This window comes from Nematolebias whitei, chromosome 13, assembly GCF_014905685.2.
Source record: "Nematolebias whitei isolate Nwh7 chromosome 13, NemWhi1, whole genome shotgun sequence".
Lineage (NCBI taxonomy): Eukaryota > Metazoa > Chordata > Actinopteri > Cyprinodontiformes > Rivulidae > Nematolebias > Nematolebias whitei.
The window spans coordinates 17,951,734-17,972,818 of record NC_056510.1 but is presented as its reverse complement, the minus strand read 5'-3'; positions in this window follow the sequence as shown (position 1 = coordinate 17,972,818).

Genomic DNA, 21,085 nt, shown 5'->3' with positions numbered 1-21,085 from the left:
TAAAGATTGTACTACAGTCTCATAAAACAAACACATTGTTAACATAACATTCAATTACCTCCACAAAGTAAAACACAATCTTCTCATTTACATGGATCTGGCATAGAGCGAGATGACATTTATGATTATTATTTTAAGATATGAAAAGCTAACACTGTAGAGCAGGGGCTTAAAATGAGTTTAGAGTAAAAATAAATAATGCAACGCTCTGAAATTTGAGTTAAACAGCTGAACTAAACCAACTACGCACACACCTACAATAAGACTGCTTTTCTGTCTATGTAGAATTAACAGTATAGTAAGGATTAAAGGTTGTTCCGTGTATTTAAACTCCTGAAAGTAAAACATCTGGCACACCCAAACCACCAGCTGCAGTGATAAACACAGCCTGTTGGTTTTCTTTAGTTACAGAATCAACAAACGATCTTTACCATGCAATTCTGTAAAAGTTACACAAGACACTGCTGACCGAGGTCAAAGAAGGGACAACGCAGCAGAAACAGGCACGTTGTACACTACAGCACATATTAGTCTTTGTGGATAATTCTAAAGCAAGAAGATCATTGAGAAGAAAACTTAAAGAATAAAAGCACAAAACAAAACAAAAAGTAGCCTTTTCAGAAATATTAAATAAAAAGTTTTTTTAATCTATTGATAAAAATAAAATAAAGGCTGGATAAGGATAACGTAGTCTAATCTAAACTAAAGCTCCACCTGCTGGCTCACATCCAACAGTTCTCATCAGAAACTGCTTCTGGTGTCATCAGGTAACTCAGGTAAGACCATGTGATCGTGTGGGAACAAGAGGTCAAACTACAGAGGAACATAAAGTACACTGAAAGCTCATAAAAACATTAAGAGGACATGAGGGGGAGATAATTTTGTCAAAGATGTATAAACAATATCATAACCATCAGTAATATTGTTGGGAAATCCTCAGAGGATGTCTCAATTACAGGATGACTACAAGATGTATATTAAAAAACAAATAATGCTTATTTTCCAGTTAGCAAAATGTGAAAAGCAAAAAATGTGGTTATATTTTTTATTTTCTTGTGTACCATAAACTCTAAATTCTCTCTAGGTGTGAGTGAGACAGTGAATGGTTGTTTGTCTCGTTTGTCTCTATGTGTCCCTGTGATGGACTGGAGACCTGTCCAGGGTGTCCCCCGCCCCTCGCACAACGATTGCTGGATATGGGCACCGGTGACCCCCGTGACCCAAAATGGAAGAAGCGGGTAAAAATAATGGATGGATGGATGAATTGTGCACCATAACACCAGAAAAAAAAAAAAAAAGTTATGTTAATGTTACAAACTTGTCACAAATTTTGAATATTAAAAATCGTCATTCATGCCTCAGCTGGATACTGTAGCTTTTACAGAGTTCCTTGAACTGTAACAATTTTAGACCCATTTCAACACCTGTGATACTTCAGGGAAGATTTGTGGCAGCCAAATGGAAAGTAAAGATCTGAGAGACAACAAACATTAGGAAAGGTTTTGTTGTTGTTGGCCACAAATTGACTTTTTTCTTTAAACGTTTTTAATAAAGTTCCTTTTAATTTATTGTACGGCTCAATGGTGACGTTAAGTTCTGTGTCCTGGCATATGAGCCATACTCACGTCTTTACTTAACAAAAACAAAACCCCACCAAATTATCATCGTCTATTTGGCTTAAATCTGCTGCAAGTGTAGCACAGACTGGATTTTCTGATCATGTCAATTTGACTTTGTTTACCTTGGACAAAAAATAATAAATCAATCAGCTACTTCTTAAACGGCATGCACCGTATTCACCCGTTTAAAGTCATGAGGACACAACCCCAGAAATCCAATGGAGTTTGAAGGGGCACCCGTAAACAAAAAAGTTCAGTGCAAAGATAGATGATGTGTGCAACCACAAACTGAGATCAAAGTCCTGACGGGAGGAGACAGAAGTGAGTTGGCTCTGGGTTACGTGGATATTTCATGAAGGCAGAGGCATGTACACAGTTGTTATGCTTCGACTGGATCAAAGTACTGTTTGGTCCTGATGCAGATGTAAATGCAACACTCAGCATGACCCCCCAAACCCCCTCCCCCACCCCCCACCCCCCCACACACACACCTTTTTTGTAAGATACTGGACTGTGAAACGTAGATTCAAAGTGATGCCAAGTGGTTTCTGAGAGAAATTAAACAATGCATGTGCACACAAAGCCACTGGTCCATTTAGATGTTGCTTGCATGTTTGTGCAAATCCATGTACTGTGTCTCTGTGCATCCACTGGGGGTAACCTGAGCGCTGTGAGAGTGTGGCGGTTGCCAGGAGCTCATCTATAATGCAGGCCCATCTCTAATCAGGCTGCTGAGAGTGCAGGGGAAGGAGAGAACACTCTCTCAGGTATCCAATAAATCCGTCCCTTCCAAAGCAGAGACAAACAAGCTGAAGGAACAGAGGCCGGTGGTGTAATTCCACCTCACCAACGATTCTCGGAGCTGGGCTTCTGACGTGAGCCGTGTTGGGTGGATGCGGACTGCAGGGCAGCAAAGAGCACATTTATCCTCACAAATAGTAACCTTTGTAGCCAAACTGAAACTCTACAATTATCTCTCCTGAATAATGACCACAGAGCGCAGCCTGATGCCTTTCAACCATTTTTAAGTCTGTTCTCTGACACCAAGTGGAGGAAAGAAACCTCCGACTCTCATCAATCCCTAATGGAAGATTATGCGTCCCATGAATAATGTCGGTGCCTGGTCGAGAGGAGTCCAAGGGTTTCATTTACATAGTCATTTATTTACAGGACTTTCCGAAAAAGACTTGTTTGCGCAAGGACAGACTGACTGTCCATCTGAAGGTGAAAAAGGAGAGGATACTGGTTCAGTAGAGGACACGTTAGTGAACACTGCTGAGGAGAAAGAGCCAGAACAGAAGGGACAGAGGGGGGAGAAATTACCAGGGGCTGATCCTTTAATCCCTCTACAAAGCTATGGAGATATGAGCACAAACACAAACACTATTCTATCCCTCTCCATTTATTCCTTTCATTTTTTGACTTTGCATATGTAGTATACATACTTTTATATATAAAAAAGTCAAAAGTAGTGTTTGAATTATTTTATGTGTGTACACAGCATTTGTTAGTCATGGGGGGGTGGGAATCAGATTCACACACATATGCCCAGGGCGTGTCTGGCAGTAGCCAATAATCCCACCACTCCCAGCAATCCACTGGGGAAGGCTGTTCGTTTTTGTATCACTCAGCAAACGGCAGAGTGGTTGTTGTAGCGTTTTACAAACAGCAGCTGAACCTTCACACCGGAGACACTTTCAGCACAGACACACACAAACACACACACAGCGTCAGAAGCAGTCTCATCTGCGTCTCCATCACTCTGCTCCTCATTAAGAGAAGCCCTGCTGGGACCGACCGAGGGGAACCTCCTTTCAGGTGACAGCTGCGCATCCGACAAAAGGACCAATTTAGCCTCTATCCCCACCTCGTCGTTCATACGTTGCCATGTCAACACACATCCATCCTGACCTTATGCTTGCAGTCCCACTCAATCTCATTCAGCTTTGAAGGCCACAGCTGAGCCACTGAAAGCTTTCACACAGAAACAGCACAATAGTTTGTAGTTAGCAATGTAACTTTATTTTTAAATAGAACTTGAGTTAAATTTGTTGATTTAAAAAAAAAAAAAAAAAAGGTAAAAAATGTTCAACCCCAATTATAAACAATGGGGATGTATAAAAATGTAAATACAAAGAGAATGCAATGATTTTCAAACTTCATAAACCCATATTTTATTAGCAATGGGACACTGTAAACATGTCAAATGTTTAAACTAAGAAATTGTATAACTGTTTTCGGAAAAATGTAATTTTGAATTTTACGACAGCAACACATTAAAAAAAATAATGAGAAAAGGGCAACAAAATGCTAGTAAAGTAAGTGACATAAATAGGAAACATCTGGAGGAGTGTTCTGCACTGCCTTAGGCTATTTGGTCAGTAAGTGGTCTGGGTATAAGAAAGAGAATTTTAGAGACCGAATCCGAAATAAAGATGGGCAGAGGTTCACCAGTCTGCAAAAAAAGTGTCTAAAACAGTGAACAATCTCAGAATAATGTTCCTTAACAGAAAATTGGGATGATGATGAATCAGTAAAATAATAATAGCCAATCATCTACAGTTCATAATGTAATCAAAATATTCAAGAATTTCAAGAAATCTGTGTGCAAAGGACAAGCCTGAAAGTCAGTATTGGAGGCCCGTAATCTTTGTATCCTGAGGGGCCACTGGATTAAAAACAGGTCTGATTATGATATGAACAACACAGTTCACCGTGCCGTCCTCAAAACCTGGTTAAAGTTCTATTATACAAAGAAAAAAGTATATAAACACCATCCAAACATACTCCTGTCTTCTCTGGACCTAAACTCACTTAAAATGGACAAATCTAAATTTGCAATGGGTTTTGAAAACACAAATGCCACATTTTATTTGACTGAAGAGGAATTGGCCTGTTATCAGCACACAGTTTAAAAGCCTGCCTTCCTGATGGTATGGAGGTGCATTAGTGCTTATGACATGGGCAACTTACACATCTGGAAAGACATCATCAATGCAGAAATGTACATACAGGTGCTCCCATCCAGAGAACATCTTTTTCAAGGAAGGCCTTGCACATTTCAGCAAGAATGCTAATCCGCAGACTGAATCCACTACAACTGAACCGGCCTGCCTGCAGTCCAACTTTGTAAGAATGTAAACATTTAAACTGGTTCTTTAGAAATTTCTCTTTTATTCCACAGGCACTGTCCACTTGCATATTTTAGTCTAACATACAAAAAACTCCTGACCCATATGTATACGACTGCAGATTAACCCCAATTAAAGCTTGTTTTAAGAAGGAACAACAAACATCTGAACCAGAACGGTTTTATTCCTCCTGGAACAAACTAGATGAAAAACAGATGGTCCGAGCTACAACAGTTTGTTATTCTGTCATACTTAAACAGCTGAACTCTGATATCTGTACGCATCTCTCAGATCTGTGCAGACTCTGGACTCTCAAGGCCAGTGTTCAGCGTGTGGGTAAAAGTTATAAAACGGAATCTGACGCTCACAGATGTCTGTGTTATGGTTAGAGCAGATAAAACTAGAAGACATTAGGCAAAGTAATTTTTTTTAATTAATTTTAGGGATGTTTAAAACCAGCTTTTACTCTTGAGCATGAACAAAGATCCATCTAGAACAGACTGGACAGTCTGCTGTAAAGTAATCGCCAGATGATGGGACTGCAGATAAGAAGAAAATTAATTCCTGTAAGCATCTCATGGTGGACATTTTCCAAAAATCCATCATATTCTCATGCTCTCTGGTGACTTACCTGGAAGGAAAGGAAAGCAGGTCAGAGTGCACAATAATCCTAATCTGCTCACCTGCAAATTATAGGTCATAGTGGGCAAACAAGAACAAGGTCAAAGCTGCAGCTAAAGCCACAGGGAAAAGGGCAGGTGAGCTGTTTGTTGTGTAAAGCTGCATTTTATTCTGCAAAAGGATGAAAGAATGAATAAAAACCTCTGAGGTAGACACAAGTGGTGTGCATGGAAAATAAAAGTGCATAAAATCTAGTTTGTCAGGGAGGGATCCAGAGGAATCCACTAAATATCGGCAAGGAAAAAAACTAACTATGAATCATTAGTACTCCAAGCATACGCAAAAGTGGTTCCTCAAATAGCCTGAGCTGGTACCAGTTAGAATCTGAGTAAATAAACTGGAGAAAAGAGAGTTTGCCACAGACCTGTCCCCTCCAGGTTCAGTCCTTCAGACTCGCTGCAACCAGAACACACAGGACAAACACCATCCATGCTGTCCCCCGAAAAGCTTACACTCCTTCAAAATCTGCTTTCTGATTCAACCAGAGTCCGATAACAACAAAGCTAATATCTAGTGATAATTTCCTTAAAGTAAAATGGGTCAGCAGGACCAAGAAGATAGTAGAGGAAGAGACTGGCTTCAGGGAAAGGCAGATAGAGTCAGAGACGTGCATCCAGGTTAATGAAGGAGAAAGATAAGGAGGAGGGTGTTTTTCATATCTTGGAGGAATGCATATCATATGTCATCTTTATAGAGTTTTAGATAAAGATCATTTTATGATGAGAAATGAGTTGTAGACATTTTGAGCAAACTTTGAAAATAAAGTTGTGCAGAATCTCATGCAATATCAAGAAATGTCACGCTTAAATTATGTGAAGGCATGACTCTCAGCTGATACCACACCAAATTTAAGCTCAATATCTGTAAAACAGATCGAGTTAAGCCATTCTTGTGTCGCAGTCCGTGTTAGCTCAAAAAGCTAATCAGATGTAGATGTGCATCCAATGACAACGTTCTGAAAGTTTGATTTAAATCCTTTGATCAGTTCATAAGATATTTTGCAAACAGACAGTTTCAAATAGTTAATGATAAAATTTTAAACAAAGACTTTGCATAATCTGTTAGCGCTAAAAATATATGTTGGGGATCAGACTCAGCTACTACCTCGCCAAATTTTAGATTTGTATTTGTACTTTTGACTGAGTTACAGTCATTTGTGAGGACTTTAAGATCAGCTGATTGTCGCAGCCATTTTGAATCAGGTTGAATACATAAATAAATTAGTTGTAAATGTACATATAATGATTACTTTTCTGCAAGTTTTATTCAACTTCATCCATCGGTTAGAGAGATGTGTTGCCAACACGCACACGCAGAGGCCAAAACATTATCACCTGCTGCCAAAAGACAAAGGTGAACACAAATGACTGAAATCCACCAAACGGATACAAAGAAACAATCTGCAGCTACTTTGAGGTACAATCTACTAACAAAACCAATGGGAAAGACTCCCAAAGCGACAACAAAGGGCACAAGAGGAGCCGGCTCCATGTGATCTGGGTCCGTCTGCCCTGCACAACCAGGAGACAGCAGCAGACCAACACACACACACACACACACACACACACAGAGAGCAGAGCAGCTGCTGCCACAACAATTCCCCTTGTGCTTCTTTAATAGGGACGGTCTGCCCGGCCCGCCAACAACAAGGAGAGAGACACACAAACGTGCATATTGCAGGAGTCTGGCTGTGACTGACACCAAGTTTTAATGGGTGGAATATGAGCTACAAATAAAAAAAGGAAGAAGAGGGGCGTACCAGTGTGATGGGACTGAGTGGGTGTTGGACTACATGTTTCATCTCTGCTCTGAAGACACACTTCACCACAGCAAAAAGCCAGTAAATCAATACGCATTAGTGCTACAGATAGCTCCTGGCTTTCTACTGTCCCTGTTTGCTTTTAAAAAAAATACACATCTCAGGAGGGAATCCAGCAAATGAAGTCAGACACAAAGGAGGAGTAACTCTCACAAATTTGAATGTGCTGCCCTAATCTAAAAAAAAAAAAAAAAAAGGATGGATGGATGGATCTCTGCTGCTGCTCCCCTCCTCCTCGTCCTCTCCTCTAAAGCCTGACCGCTGGCTATCCATCCTGTGCCATTACATAAACACGCTTAGCAGAGGACAGAGGTGGGCTCACTTTAAGCTTCCCTGCTGCCAAGTTAATTAAAAGATGCAAGCAGGAGGAGGAGAGATGCTAAGGCAAGCAAAGGGAGGTGGACGAGTGCGTTTTTGTGAATGTGCACGTTCAGGGCTGTGCACCAGACACGTGTATTCCAGAAAAGACAAACCGTGACTCGGCGGGTGCGTTTGATTCATCCGGTTGCCTAAATTAAGAAACAAAGGTGGGATTTAGAGGGGTGGTGGTACCTACATCATCACCTGTCTGTCCTTCAGAGGGCACAGATAACACTGCATCAAAAAGCAGCAGCAGCGTCACCGCTGAGCCTAAAATAGCTCCTGCACGCACCAACGCACAAAAAAAAAAAAACCTCCTGCATCACTGCTGCTGAATAAACCCTGAAATCTGATCCTCATGCAAACAGCATAAGATGTCTCTGCTCAAAACATTAACAACAAATCAGAAGAGACAAGTCATACCCACAAGCAGGAGGAGAGGAGCCTCCACATCAAACTGCCTACACTCAGATCAGGATCAGGAGAAGAATACTCACAGAGGAGACAGCTCAGATTCATGGTCCTTTCTCAAATCTGGCGGAGCCCCCCAAAAAAACAAGAAGGCTAAATCGACAATTAGGATAGAAGTTTTAAAAAAAAGAGACAGAAACAGAGACAAACGTTGCTCCTCTAACTCCTGCAGCACCTGGGCTGCGAGTGGGTGGGCGGCACGTATCGCCACCGCGTCGCTGATGACCTGCTGACGTCACGCTTTTCATGAATGGAGGTGTCTGACGCAGAGCGGAGGAGGGAGGACGAGGGGTTTTCGTAGGTGGAGCTTTCGGCGCAGACTCGAAGAGGGAGGAGTGAGGAGAGATGAAGCAGAACGCAGAAGAGACGAGACGTGGGAGGGGTGGGGAGAGAGGGATGAATTTCAAAGCAGCACCAGCTGGAAACAGCAGGTTCGGCTGCGGCGGTGTTTCTGTAAGTAGGACACAGTTTCTGCACAAGAGAAAATCCTTTTGTACTGAATCAGTAATCAGTTTTGTTCAAGCCAATCGTGACGAGACTGAGCCGCACGACGCAACGTCAGTGTGTGCAATCTTTAACACTGCGACAATACAAAACATCTCACATGGGGTTGTTGGAAAAAAATGCACCCTCTGTAGCCTTAACGTTGTCTTTATTATCAGCCTTTTCACAGGACTTGAAGCTAATGGGATTAAAAATGATAAACACAGATTAAACAGAGCGTTTCTTGTCAAAATGCACGTATGAATGCAGGAAGCTGAACGGTCTCAGCTAGACTAAAAATAAAAGTGCAGAATTAGATTTCATTAAATTGCCCAGTGTCCAGCAAGAACAATCTTGAGAAAATAAAGTTAAAGTTAATGTTTTTACAACTTGATTATTTTGTATTCTAAAGTAAAGGCCAAACTGAAAACTAAATAGCATTACAATACAGAAAATCTGAAAAAAAAGCTAGCAATTAAAAAAAAAAAATTACATGAATTTGAAGTTTTTTCTCAGGAAGCTTCAAGATAAACCCCCAAAAAAGTGTTTTGTTGTGTTAAGATTGTTTCTTGCAAGTTGATGTGGCAGCTTCAGGAAGAAAATTTGGCTTCAGTGCATCTCACTGGGTTAGAGACTGGTGACTCACAATTTAGGGAAAATTGCAACCAAAAAAAGGGGCAAATTTTCTATTAGTCTCATAAATTGAATTCTGAGTGAGAGCAAGCAACAAGCGAGCTGTGTAGCCGTGTTTCAGACAGACAGTTTTAGAAAACTGCAACCTATTTTTGTGTGCACGGCTTGGATTCTTGGCCATGCGCATTAATTTTTTGTCCACCTCTGCCCAACTCGGCTTGTTATTTTTTTTACCCACCTTGACAATTTCCCTCGGATGTTTAGTGTCAGCGAAGTGCTCCAGATGTGAAAACACAGCTCTAACACTTGAGATGGGCGGGGGATTCTCACAACCAAATTCAGGTTGGTTGGACACCCCCTGCATCAACTCTGACAATACTGAGAGAAAACTTGTTATAAAATTGTTTTGGTACTTGCTTAAATGAAATCAGCAGGGCTGCCCACCTTTTATCCATGCTGCTGATCTCATGCTGCTGATTATCTCATGCTGCTGTATTCATTCAAACTCACACACCACAGACTCATGTTCGGGTTGATGTTGTTATGCTGAATTGTTTTACATTATTAATATTTAGCATATATCAGAGCTTTTAACGTACCGTTTGGCATACATCTTAGATCCTTTTATACCGTTTCTTTTTATACTTGATAGTTTTTACTATTTTTGGGTGTAACCGGGACCCCAAGTGCATAATTTCGCTCCACCTCATGTACCACATGTGATGCGAATGACAAACTTGACTTGAACTTTATGACTATTGAGAGAAAATTGAGAACTTGCTCAAATGTCGTTAAACAATCTGGAGACTCCGTCATAAATACCAGTTGAGATCCACCAGTTAGCATACTGCCAAGCGATAAAGTCAATAGGCACTCTTGGTAAACCTTTTCAAATTTAAATGACGACAAATCCTATAAAATCTCGAGTCGAGCAAGGATGACTTCTTTCACATTAAAACAAGACAATAGTCCACGGTTCAGCATACAAGTTCTTCTGCAGGAGCAGTAAAAATGTTAACCTCAAATAAAAGCGTGTACAAGATAAGCATATCTAATATATCTAATATATATATCATATAATATATCATATCTAATATCTAATAAATGTATTGATGCCATAGATCTTCAATGATAGAAGTCATCATTTTCTTTCAATTATAGCACCTGAAAGCAACCAATATGAAAAAAATGTAACACAATTCTTGTTTCTAAACATAAAAACAAAACAAAAATTAAAGGGCAGAGCCAGAATGATCTTTTCCCAAAAGGTCATTTGAGGTTCTTCACCATCTTTGACTTTCCTCTCTCGGTGAGCTCAAGTTTCATACTTTTATTTCCTCGTGCCAGCACTGCGTGTAATTATACGTTTGTGCGAGCGTGTAGAGAACTGACCTGCCAGGCTGGTTCTGAGCATCTCAGAGGTCGGCACAGTGGGATCTGGTCTCCAGTTCTTGCTTCTCACCTGCACACAAACACCAAACAGAAAGAGTGGTTTTAAAAAGTCTTTAGTTAAAATTATTATTGTTGACAACTGGAGCTTTTTCAGATTATTAAGCCAACCAACAACTAAGACTAAATAAAGTGGTTTTAGCTGAGATTTAATTTGAGGGAGTAAATAAATTCAAAAGATTGATTACGGGGGAGTCCTGTGGATGAGAGGATAAACTCGGGGAACAGCTGCTCCCCACAGAGCTCTCGTTTCAGATCCAAACCTCTGGGGAAGGCGAAGATGGGGTGAGGCAGCAGAAATGTAATGGTGCATAAAGAGCATTGGGGGTTGGGATTTGGGAGTGGCATTGTCTGTTCTCCCCCCATCAGGGGACCCTGTCAGAGGAGGAGGAGGGGTCGTAGCCTGCATGAAACGAGTCACGGTGAAGATGGCTGAGGACGCTGGCCTACAGGAAGCTGCACTTTGTGACGCAGAGCTGAAGAACTTCTCCGACAATAACAAGAGTGGATAAGTTTATCATTCGTCTTACTGTGCTGCTGACGACAACCCTGCACACGCACGACAAAGCACGGGGATTTCCAAAAACACAGCTCCAGTTAAATATTGACAAAGCAAAAAAAAAAAAAAAAGCCTTCGATATCCATACACGAGTGGAATTGTAATAAAAGATCTGTTTGCTCAGCAAGAAGAAGCCCTGCTGTACAAGCTGAACTCCAAAGTTCATTTGAGCATAAAGCTTTCCTTACGCGTTAAAAAACACACACAATCAGGTTTCCATCCAAAAAACTTGTTTCCAATATCTTTACAGCCACTGCTGCGAATTCAGCTGTAATTATGGAAAAGTAGAGACATTGGATGCCGTTTACTCCGTTAAACTTTTTACAATCCACTCAGTTTTTTTTTAAATACAGGATTTTGTTCAGCTATTCATGTAGAAAGACATAATGCACATTAACATAAATACTTCCCACTAACATACATATAAAACGCATGTTTTTGTGTTTTAGCTGCAGTCTTAAAGGTTGAAGATACAAAATATGAATAAATAAATAAAACACAGACTGCAACAAAAGCACATAATCAACTTATTATTCTCATTATTAAAACAATTGGTAAAAGAAAACAAACCTATTAAATCTAAAATGACTGGTAATTTTTTGTTCGTTTGTTTGTTTAGCAAATAATGAAACAGACTGCATTTATTCAAGAGCCATGATGGCGTTAGACGCCACGATGTTTCTTAGAATTAACGCTGCTCCGTTTCATTTAGATTAAATATCATGCCGTTTTGTTTTTCCAAGAAGAGTTGTGACTTTTGTTTTTTTTCTTAATTTATTTGGAAGATTTTGTTTCAACTTGTAAATTCTTGCACAAAATATATATAAAAAAAGAAAAAAATATGTTAAGTTACAAAAATATGTGCATTGATTTATTAAATACTAACATGAGTTTTGACTGTTTCAACATGATTACAACAATAACACATCATCATTTTACACCTTAATGCATTGGACTCCTGTTTGTATTTTCATATTTATTGTTAATCGTTACCTGCTAAAGGAGCAATCCTAATAACTGATATAATTACATCCAGATACATGTTTGATGTCCATAAATTGAATCAAAAGACAGTTTTGCTTTTATTCCAGAGAAGCTGCATTAGACAGAACCCTGGAGTGATTATTCCAGCAGTTTGCTCCTGCTCTGACCACAAAATAAATTCAGAGTAAACCAACAGCTGATGCCACTGCACATCACTGCGCAGTTCATTAATGCTAATTCTGTTAGCTTCAGGCTTCTAGTTTGGACTTAACGTAGCCAGCACCTACTGCTGTAGCATTTACTTTTATAAAACAACTTTTCAACAGGCTTTGAAATCATAAAACTGTCCAAAAATAAGTTTCAAATGAGCTGCATTCAGCTGGATTATTACCGTGACGACATGTTATGTCACCGTTTACTGAAAAGGCAGTTTATCATAAATGACTTTTTCAAGGTTGAATGAGGTTTTACTCAACTTCTGTTATTTGTAAAGCAAATTTGTCAACGTGGTGACAAAGTTTAAGCCTTAAACATTTCCCCCCAAATGCATTTTTTGTTTTCTTGCCTTTTTTTTTTTTTTTAATTGGTCAGAAATTTTTAAAAAGTATTATTTTATTTTATTTTTTGTAATTTAATTCAAAGAATAAATAGTTTCGTTACTGCAGCAATAATTGTAACACTAATCCAAAGGCTTAAGGAGCAATAACTCATAATAATTCAACATTTCAAGCCATAAGTGGATTGAAATAAATAAGTCGTCTTTTTTGATAGAAGCCTTTTTAAATCATCAGTGGTTCTTTGCAGAAATCATAAAATGATCAAAAAAATGACATACTTCTTATTACTTTGGTTTTCAGTAAGGAAGTTACCCTAGACAAATCTAAAGCAAACATTTAGGACTAATCTGACCTCCGTTTCTTTGACGGGATTAATCCAGACGCCTGCATCCATCTCCGACTTGAAGCACAGCCGGTCAGTGCTCCGTGCGGCCTGGCCTCGCATCCGAGCCGTGAAGCGCACTGACTCAGCACCGTTATGCACACTCATTACTATTTCACCAGCAGCAGAACAGCAGCACTGACAGCTCCGGTGTCCTCTTCATCAATAAGAGACAAAGCAGCATGAGCTTACAGAGGTTTACCTTTCCAATCTGCCAGCATGGACAGGGCTCAGATACAGGCACGCCAACCTAAACCCACACATCTATAATTAGTGACAAATAAACAACACCTCTCCTACAATGTGAGGGCATGTTGTATGACTAGTCTTTTCACTACAACTAGTGGTGAATAACTGCAAACAAACAAGATCTGATCTATGCTTTTCATGGTGAGGAAATCAGAACCTGAATTAAGACGATACTCAAGTGAGCAGTAGAATAAAAAGTGAATCCAATAACATTACCTGAAGGAATACACATCTCCCACCACCTTGCACAACAAAGTTTTAAGCAAAGAGCTTGTGTTTTATTCTAGCACTCAGAATTGTGTTGTGCATGACTGTCAGCTACTACCACACCAAGCTTTAGCTCATTATCCTTCAAACTGACTGAGCTACAGCCATTTTTGTGTTTTGCTAAGGTTGATCACCGGTAGTTGTAGCGGCCATTTTTAACCACGCTGACTCCAAACACTTTACAGTTGTAGATGTGGAGCATTTCTGAAAGTTTCACTCATATCTGCCCCCTTGTTTATGAGATTTTTTGCTAACACAGACAAATGAACACCCACACACAGGCAACTACATGTCCGCCTGCCTTATATGCCAGCGGGTGATAATTAGACTGAAGATATATTCTGGTCTGGATTAAGAACACTTAACTGGGAGTGACAGGGAGACGCAGAGAAAATGGCACCAACAATCCTGTTGATTATATTGTTGTAAATATTAGGATTATTTAGATTATTATAATATTTTTGTGACCATATATATGTAGATGTATGTGTGTGGTGGTGGTGGTGGTGGTGGTGGTGGGGGGTGCTCTATAGTTGTATCATAATCTTCATAAAAGTTATGCAATACAGCAACAACTTGTTTGCTGAATATTTATTTTTAATCATTCTTTTTCATAAACATTTACTTATTAATTTGGCTAATCAGCTAAAAACAATGAACATCAAAGGACTTTTCTGTAGATAAACTTGCCAAAATAAATTTTTCTTTCTTACTCACTCCTCAGTGGGTTTTTTTTTTAACTGTAATAAAACCCTATAATAAAAAAGAATTACACTTGATAAAAACAAACAAACAAAAAAAAACTGATGAGTTTAATGAGAAAAAATGTTTATGGGGTCACATTTGAGTGTTTTTCTTCTCAGCTGAATGTGTCAATCATTTAGAAATCATGTCAATAAACATATTACACTCCATTCGGTCCATACAAACTTATAGCATCACACAGCTTATATATTTTACCGACATATTATGACACAAACTAATAAAATAGCTATTAAACAGATTATTTTGGGGGCTATGACCACTGTGCGAGGCAGCCATATTGGATTTTAAAGTTGAGTTTTACAGTTTGAAATGAGACTTCAATAGATTTCTCCATCCATAAAATAAGAAACTCCAACTTCTGAATCCAAACGCAACCCTCCACATCGGTGCTGACTTTATTCAAACTACTTGGAAGGCAGCTCAGGTGGTTGGTTCGTTGGTTTTGCATAAACGGAGCGAATTCTGCCCACAGCAGCCGCTGATGCCCAGAGACAGATAATACTTAGGAGATTAACGTGCTGAGCCCGCCATCATCTCATACACCGACCAATCTGCGCCGAGAGGAAATTACATAACAATAACTGTCCCACACCCCAGAGAGGTTCGTCCCGCAACAATCCACCCAACCTGATTTCCTCTAAATGGTGAGTTCAGGAGCAAACAGATGATCAGCAGGAGCCACAAAGTCTGGTTGTACCATCCTCCTCCTCACGCACCTGCTAATCCTGAACGCGATTTAGCAAATTACACAGAGAGAACACAGAAGTCACTCTTAGATAAGACAAAAAGGCTTTAGGACTCTCCATCCTTCTTGGATCTAAACAATAAACTTCTTAGAATTACAGAAGTGGACAAAATTGAGAACAATTGCAAAAGTTGTGTTCAGGAGCCTTTCACCATCATTTAGATTTAAAAATAAAATCACAAGAAAGAATTTGGGTATTCAGTAAGATACCACCTTAAAACGAAAGTAAACCAAAAATAACATTTTAAATTTACATTAAAAGTATTCTGTTGTATTCAGGTATTTCTGCTCATTTTAACTGATTTCTATAACTTCAAATACAAAATAAAAATCATTACTCAAGCTCAGTTTTGAACATTGCACAAAATAAACCAAAAATAATATTGGATCATTTTAACCAATTTTGCGTTTTATTTTTATTGAATCATATGCAAATAAAATGTCAGAAAGAAATATATTTATTTTGCCAACCATCCAAGGTCCAAAAGCTTTCACTTGAAATAATAAATATAGTTTTCAAAATTTCAGATGGCAGATGCATAAACAACGAATTACGCACAAATAATTATTTAGAATGCAAACAGATTTTATGACCTACTGCTCTACTTGTTATGTTGAATCTAAAACAATGAGCCAACAACAAAACTACTGATAACTAGAGCAGAAGGAGATAAAAATATAAATCTTGTACTTTGAACATGTGCTGCACGTCAAGACTGACTTATGTTGCTTTGAGACATTACTCACAGCGTGCACACATTATTGCCCTTCTCTGTGAATAAGTGCACATTCCTTTTGTTTATTTTCTATTGTTAGGACGTACACATCAGAGGCCAGAGGTACTCTCAAATGCAGCTTGTATGACTCGCGCTCTGGTTCCAGCTCCTCCACTCGTGTGTGTTAATATGTTCCCCATGAGGAGCTGCAGGCTGTGGTAATTATAGAAGCTCGACTAGCGCAAATATCACGAGAGAAAATCGCATTTAAAACTGAGCGCTGCATAAAAAGGAAGCACTGATGGGATGGCTTTGATAGTGAGCATCTATTATACCTGCAACTTGATTAACCTCGTTATACCCGCTTGCCTGCAAAGCTTCATGAAGCACGATATGAGCAGCACAGTCAAAGGGTTCAACAATGCTGGGTTAATCCAAAACCCCCTCACAGGCGCAACTGTAATACCCCGGTCCAAACAGAAAGAGATGTAGAGCTTAACCCACTTCTTAACAAAATCCCAGTCCCTGACCAGTAAGCCTCCAGCAAGGGTATCCAGCTCACTTTTTTTTGGCAAATGGGGATGAAACCGAAAGACAGAAAGTTATTATTTCCATAACCTGGCTGAGCTGCGGTTCTTATTGACATTTGTCTGACATGTGAGGAGCGGCGGGCGGGCGGGCTCTCAGCGTGACAAGCTGGGCCTGGAGAGAGCACACAGCGAGCCGAGGGCAGGATGGAGGCAGGGGTGTGGAGCGCCGACTGTGTCATTTACCGAAATGTCAGTCAGCAGGAAGAGGAGGAGAGGACCGGGGGGTGGGGGGTGGGGGGAGTGACCGAGATGGGCAGGGAAGAGGTCTTTTGACTGGTTGTTTCCACTCTCTTTAAAAGCTGTAAGAATACTTCCATCCATCCATTATCTTTTACCGCTTCTTCCATTTTGAGTCATGGGGGTCGCTCGCCGGTGCTCATGTCCAGCAATCATTGTGCGAGGGGCGGGGGACACCCTGGACAGGTCTCCAGTCCATCACAGGGACACATAGAGACAAACGAGACAAACAACCATTCACTCTCTCACTCACACCTAGGGACAATTTAGAGTTACCAATCAGCCTAACATGCATGTTTTTGGTCTGTGGGAAGAAACTGGAGTATCTGGAGAAAACCCACACATGCACGGAGAGAACATGCAAACTCCACCCAGAAACGCCCCCGGACCGGGATTTGAACCAGCAACCTTCTCACTGAGAGGCAGCAGCTCTACCGGTTGCGCCACTGTGCTGCCTGTAAGAATACTTTTAAAGAAAAAAATTTTATATAGAAATAAATTTATCTCTTTGGATACAGAACAGTGAGCTGTTTTAACTCATGCAAGAGCTCAGTTTTGATTTTAATAGGATCAAAACAGTCCCTTAATTAATCATTTATTTAGGTAATAAAAGCTGAAGATCAAGCACAAAAGGGACAGCAATTTTTAAAGGTTTTGTTCAATTAATATTTGAAAAATAATCCAAAAGTGCTACTGAATATTCTGCAGATATGACATGCTTTTTAAACACACTATAATAGAGAGCTGTGCAAAGTAAGAAAACATACAATGTGCAATAAAACTGTTTAATATTGCAATGATGGTAAAAGCATAAAACATTCAAGGAGTTCATACTCTTCCTATACACTTTGATTTATTTCAGTCCTTTGCATATTGACGTTATGCTCACTAATATTGAAATTACAAAAAAACTTTCAATATTTTGAGCAGCCCTTCTGTGAAGCTTAAAAAAAAAAACACGTTATCTGGCCTTGTTTCCTTTTTAATTTAAGCCTATGTGTTTATTTGTTAAATAAAAGTTTCCTTTGTGGTTAAAACCTGGCACCAAATCAACAGTATGACATCCACAGTTTGTAAAAAATAAAACAACACGAAAACACTGCAATTTTTTATTACTAGGTTTTTAGTTAATCCTGCTTTAAGATTTTTTTAAACACAAAGACTTAATTTCTGGTAAAAGAAGATTTCTGCCTCCCGCTTCTAGCTCCGACTTAGTCCAGACTAAGGAGATTTAGTTGCATAAAAGTGATCTAAGGTCAGATGCATTTAATGCATCATATCTGTAGTCAGAAAAAGACAACCGTGAAAACAACTGGAACATCTTCACCCAGATGTTCATTATCCAGACATTTTCTGGCTCCAACAGTTGATTCAAGGTTAACAACAACAAAATTAACTAAAGAGAAATTGAGGTCTCTAAAATGCCTGGAGAAGCTGTCCAAACCTGTGCAATTCAGCACCAAGGGGCCTGACAGAGCATCGGAGCTGCTGCTACATTGACGTGACCCAAAACGGGCCAGGCGAGTATCCAGGGCTGGGATTAGAGACCAGCTGCAGGGCTACACTGCTGCTACACATGTCAATTACATTAATACAGCTTCCTGTCCGGACGCCAGCATCAGGACCGTGCCGATGCCTCTGCTGACGCTCAGGACAGATGTTCAGGTGGGTACTCTGGAAACAAACACTGCGCTGCGTCAGTAAGCGACTTAGACGTGATCTGAGGGTTAAACTACTAAGATAATAGGACTGGCATTGTACATTTTTCTCATTGTGAATACATCCGCTGACTTCACAACATGTAAGAGCTTTCAAATCTCTTGAGATGTGCAAATACTTCAAAAGAAAACCCATACACAGTAACAAAGCCTACAGTTGATTCATGCTATAATACAACAAGGAATAAACATGTACTTTGGACATTTTCTGGTGGAAATTATTACAGCAGGGTCATTCCAGCACTAGAAAGTTGTATTTTATGTGAAGCTGAGCCGAGACGAACTAGTTTCCATCCTTATCATCATGAATAAATGCACTTATTTCCAAAAAAATGTAGCCTTGATAAAGAAGCAGGATAATATGAGTGTTTATTCACTGGATAAAAATGCCAAATTAAAGCGGAATCAAACCAGCTCACCCTCATTCAACACTTTATCAGTATAATGCCAAGTCATGTGACTCAGTTGGTAGAGTTGTTGCCTCTCAGCGAGAAGGTTGCCGGATCAAATCCCAGACAGGGTCCTTTCTGGGTGGAGTTTGCATGTTCTCTCTGTGCATGCGTGGGTTTTCTCCGGGTACTCCGGTTTCCTCCCACAGACCAAAAACATGCATGTTAGGCTGATTGGTAACTAACTGTCAGGTGTGAGTGAGAGAGTGAATGGTCGTTTGTCTCTATGTGTCCCTGTGATGGACTGGACACCTGTCCAGGGTGTCCCCCACCTCTTGCACAGTGACTGCTGGATATGGGCACCAGTGACCCAAAAAGAAAAAAGCGGGTAAAGAGTTACAAAACATTGAGGATTTTTTTCACGTCATCGATGTTCTGTGAGGGAATGGCACCTTGCCTCACTTTTATCCAAAAAGTCTGTTATTTATCAGTGTGAAAAGACAAAAAAAAAAGCTTAAAATGTGCACAAAAGTGTCAGCTTATGTTTTTTGTTCACATGAGCTGAGAAGTGGTGCACATTTGCTGTAAGCTCTGTGTTCTCGTCTGTGTCGCAGACGTAAAAAACACACAGAACACCTGAGAGGAGCGCCTCTCGGCTCGCTGTTAACGGAGCATCTACATTCGGCTGATTGGTGTCTGTCGTGCAAACCGTGACCCCGCCGTGTTCTGGTGCTGCAGCAGCAACAGGAGAGGCGAAGCCACTTGTGAGCCACGTGGACACACTGGAAACCCAGCACAATGAGAGTGGAACACAATGCTGCTGTCCTTGCAGCACCCACTGCTCACGCATCCGACACTCCCCCCGCTGTGGACCCACTGTCGGAGGACGTCAATGAGAAGTGGAGTTCTGACAGGAAGTCTTCACGGAGAGCTGATGTTTGTGATCACCAGGAGGCACAGTGTAAAACTCACCTAATTACATGAATAACAGCAGTCTAAAGAGATCAACAACTATCCAAACATCCAGATGTTCAGTTTCAGTTTCTCAAAATAACTGATTTTTCTGTAAGGCGCAGTCACAAAAAGTAAATAAATCCTTATTTATTCAGGCATAATTTAAAAAAAAAAAAAATAGCTTTCGTAATCAGCCTTAAACAAACAAAAACTTTGGATGTTCAGATTTCAACAGCTTATACAACCAGTAATAACCGACTTATTGCTAAATACATTTTGTGTTTTTAGCAGTAAAAATTTAAACCAAGGTGGTTTTGATAGAAGGTAGCTGGACTTCTAATGTTGAATGCTGCCTTAAAACTCTACACAGACAGATGTGCAGCAACATCTGCTTCTCTGAAGTTGTTGCTCATGTCTTTCCTGAATGCTCCAGCATATTATCCAAAACATCTGTGCAGATAGAGGTGCAAATGATCACATAATCATAATCGAGTGCTTTTAGTTAACGATGCACTGCTGTTATTCATCATCTTACTTAGTATGGAGGCAGAACAAGTGCAAAGAATTGTAATTGCAATTGTAATATGTCATAAATTGTTGATCTTCTAAGATTTATGTAAGTTCAAAAGATGGAAATAAGAACTGGTTTAATTTAAATCTGTTCATCCTGATCCTTCAGACCACTTTTTTTTTTTTAACCATGAGTGTTTTTGCGACTATAAAGACTAGATTTAAACAAAAAAAAAATAATCAATCTGGAGCCCTAAGATTGAACCTAACAAAATCCAAATCATCTAATTTAATTCTCGAGCCTCAAAATTAACAAAGTAAAGCGTCGGATTTCCTTGAAGGACTGCATGTTGCCCGTCCGCTTTCATGCCAGCTTTAGTCACCTTTTAATAGTCGTTCTGGCACAATTTTGTCAACGTTGTTACCTCCGGTGGTATTGTGAGATGTGTTCGCTCTCAGAGAACATGTTGTGGATGACTCTCAGCTCCTACCACACAAACAAATTGTCTCAGCATCTGTCAAATTAGCCAAACTACAGCCATTTTTTGTGTTTGCTAAGGTCACCAAGTTGTGGCAGCCATCTTGAACAGGGTTCTGAATCAGTTGTAGACGCCGATTCAGAGATTACTTTGTGTTTTAGTAAAACATGTCCACTGATTTGCGAGATATTTTGCTAACGCTACAGACAAACAGCAAAAAAGGCCTTTCGCCTTCAGCTGTGGGTGATAAGATAACCAAATTGTAACTGGAGACCATTTAAAAACACATGATTAGTGGGGAGGATGGTGACACATGCAATGTAAAAAATAAAAATAAA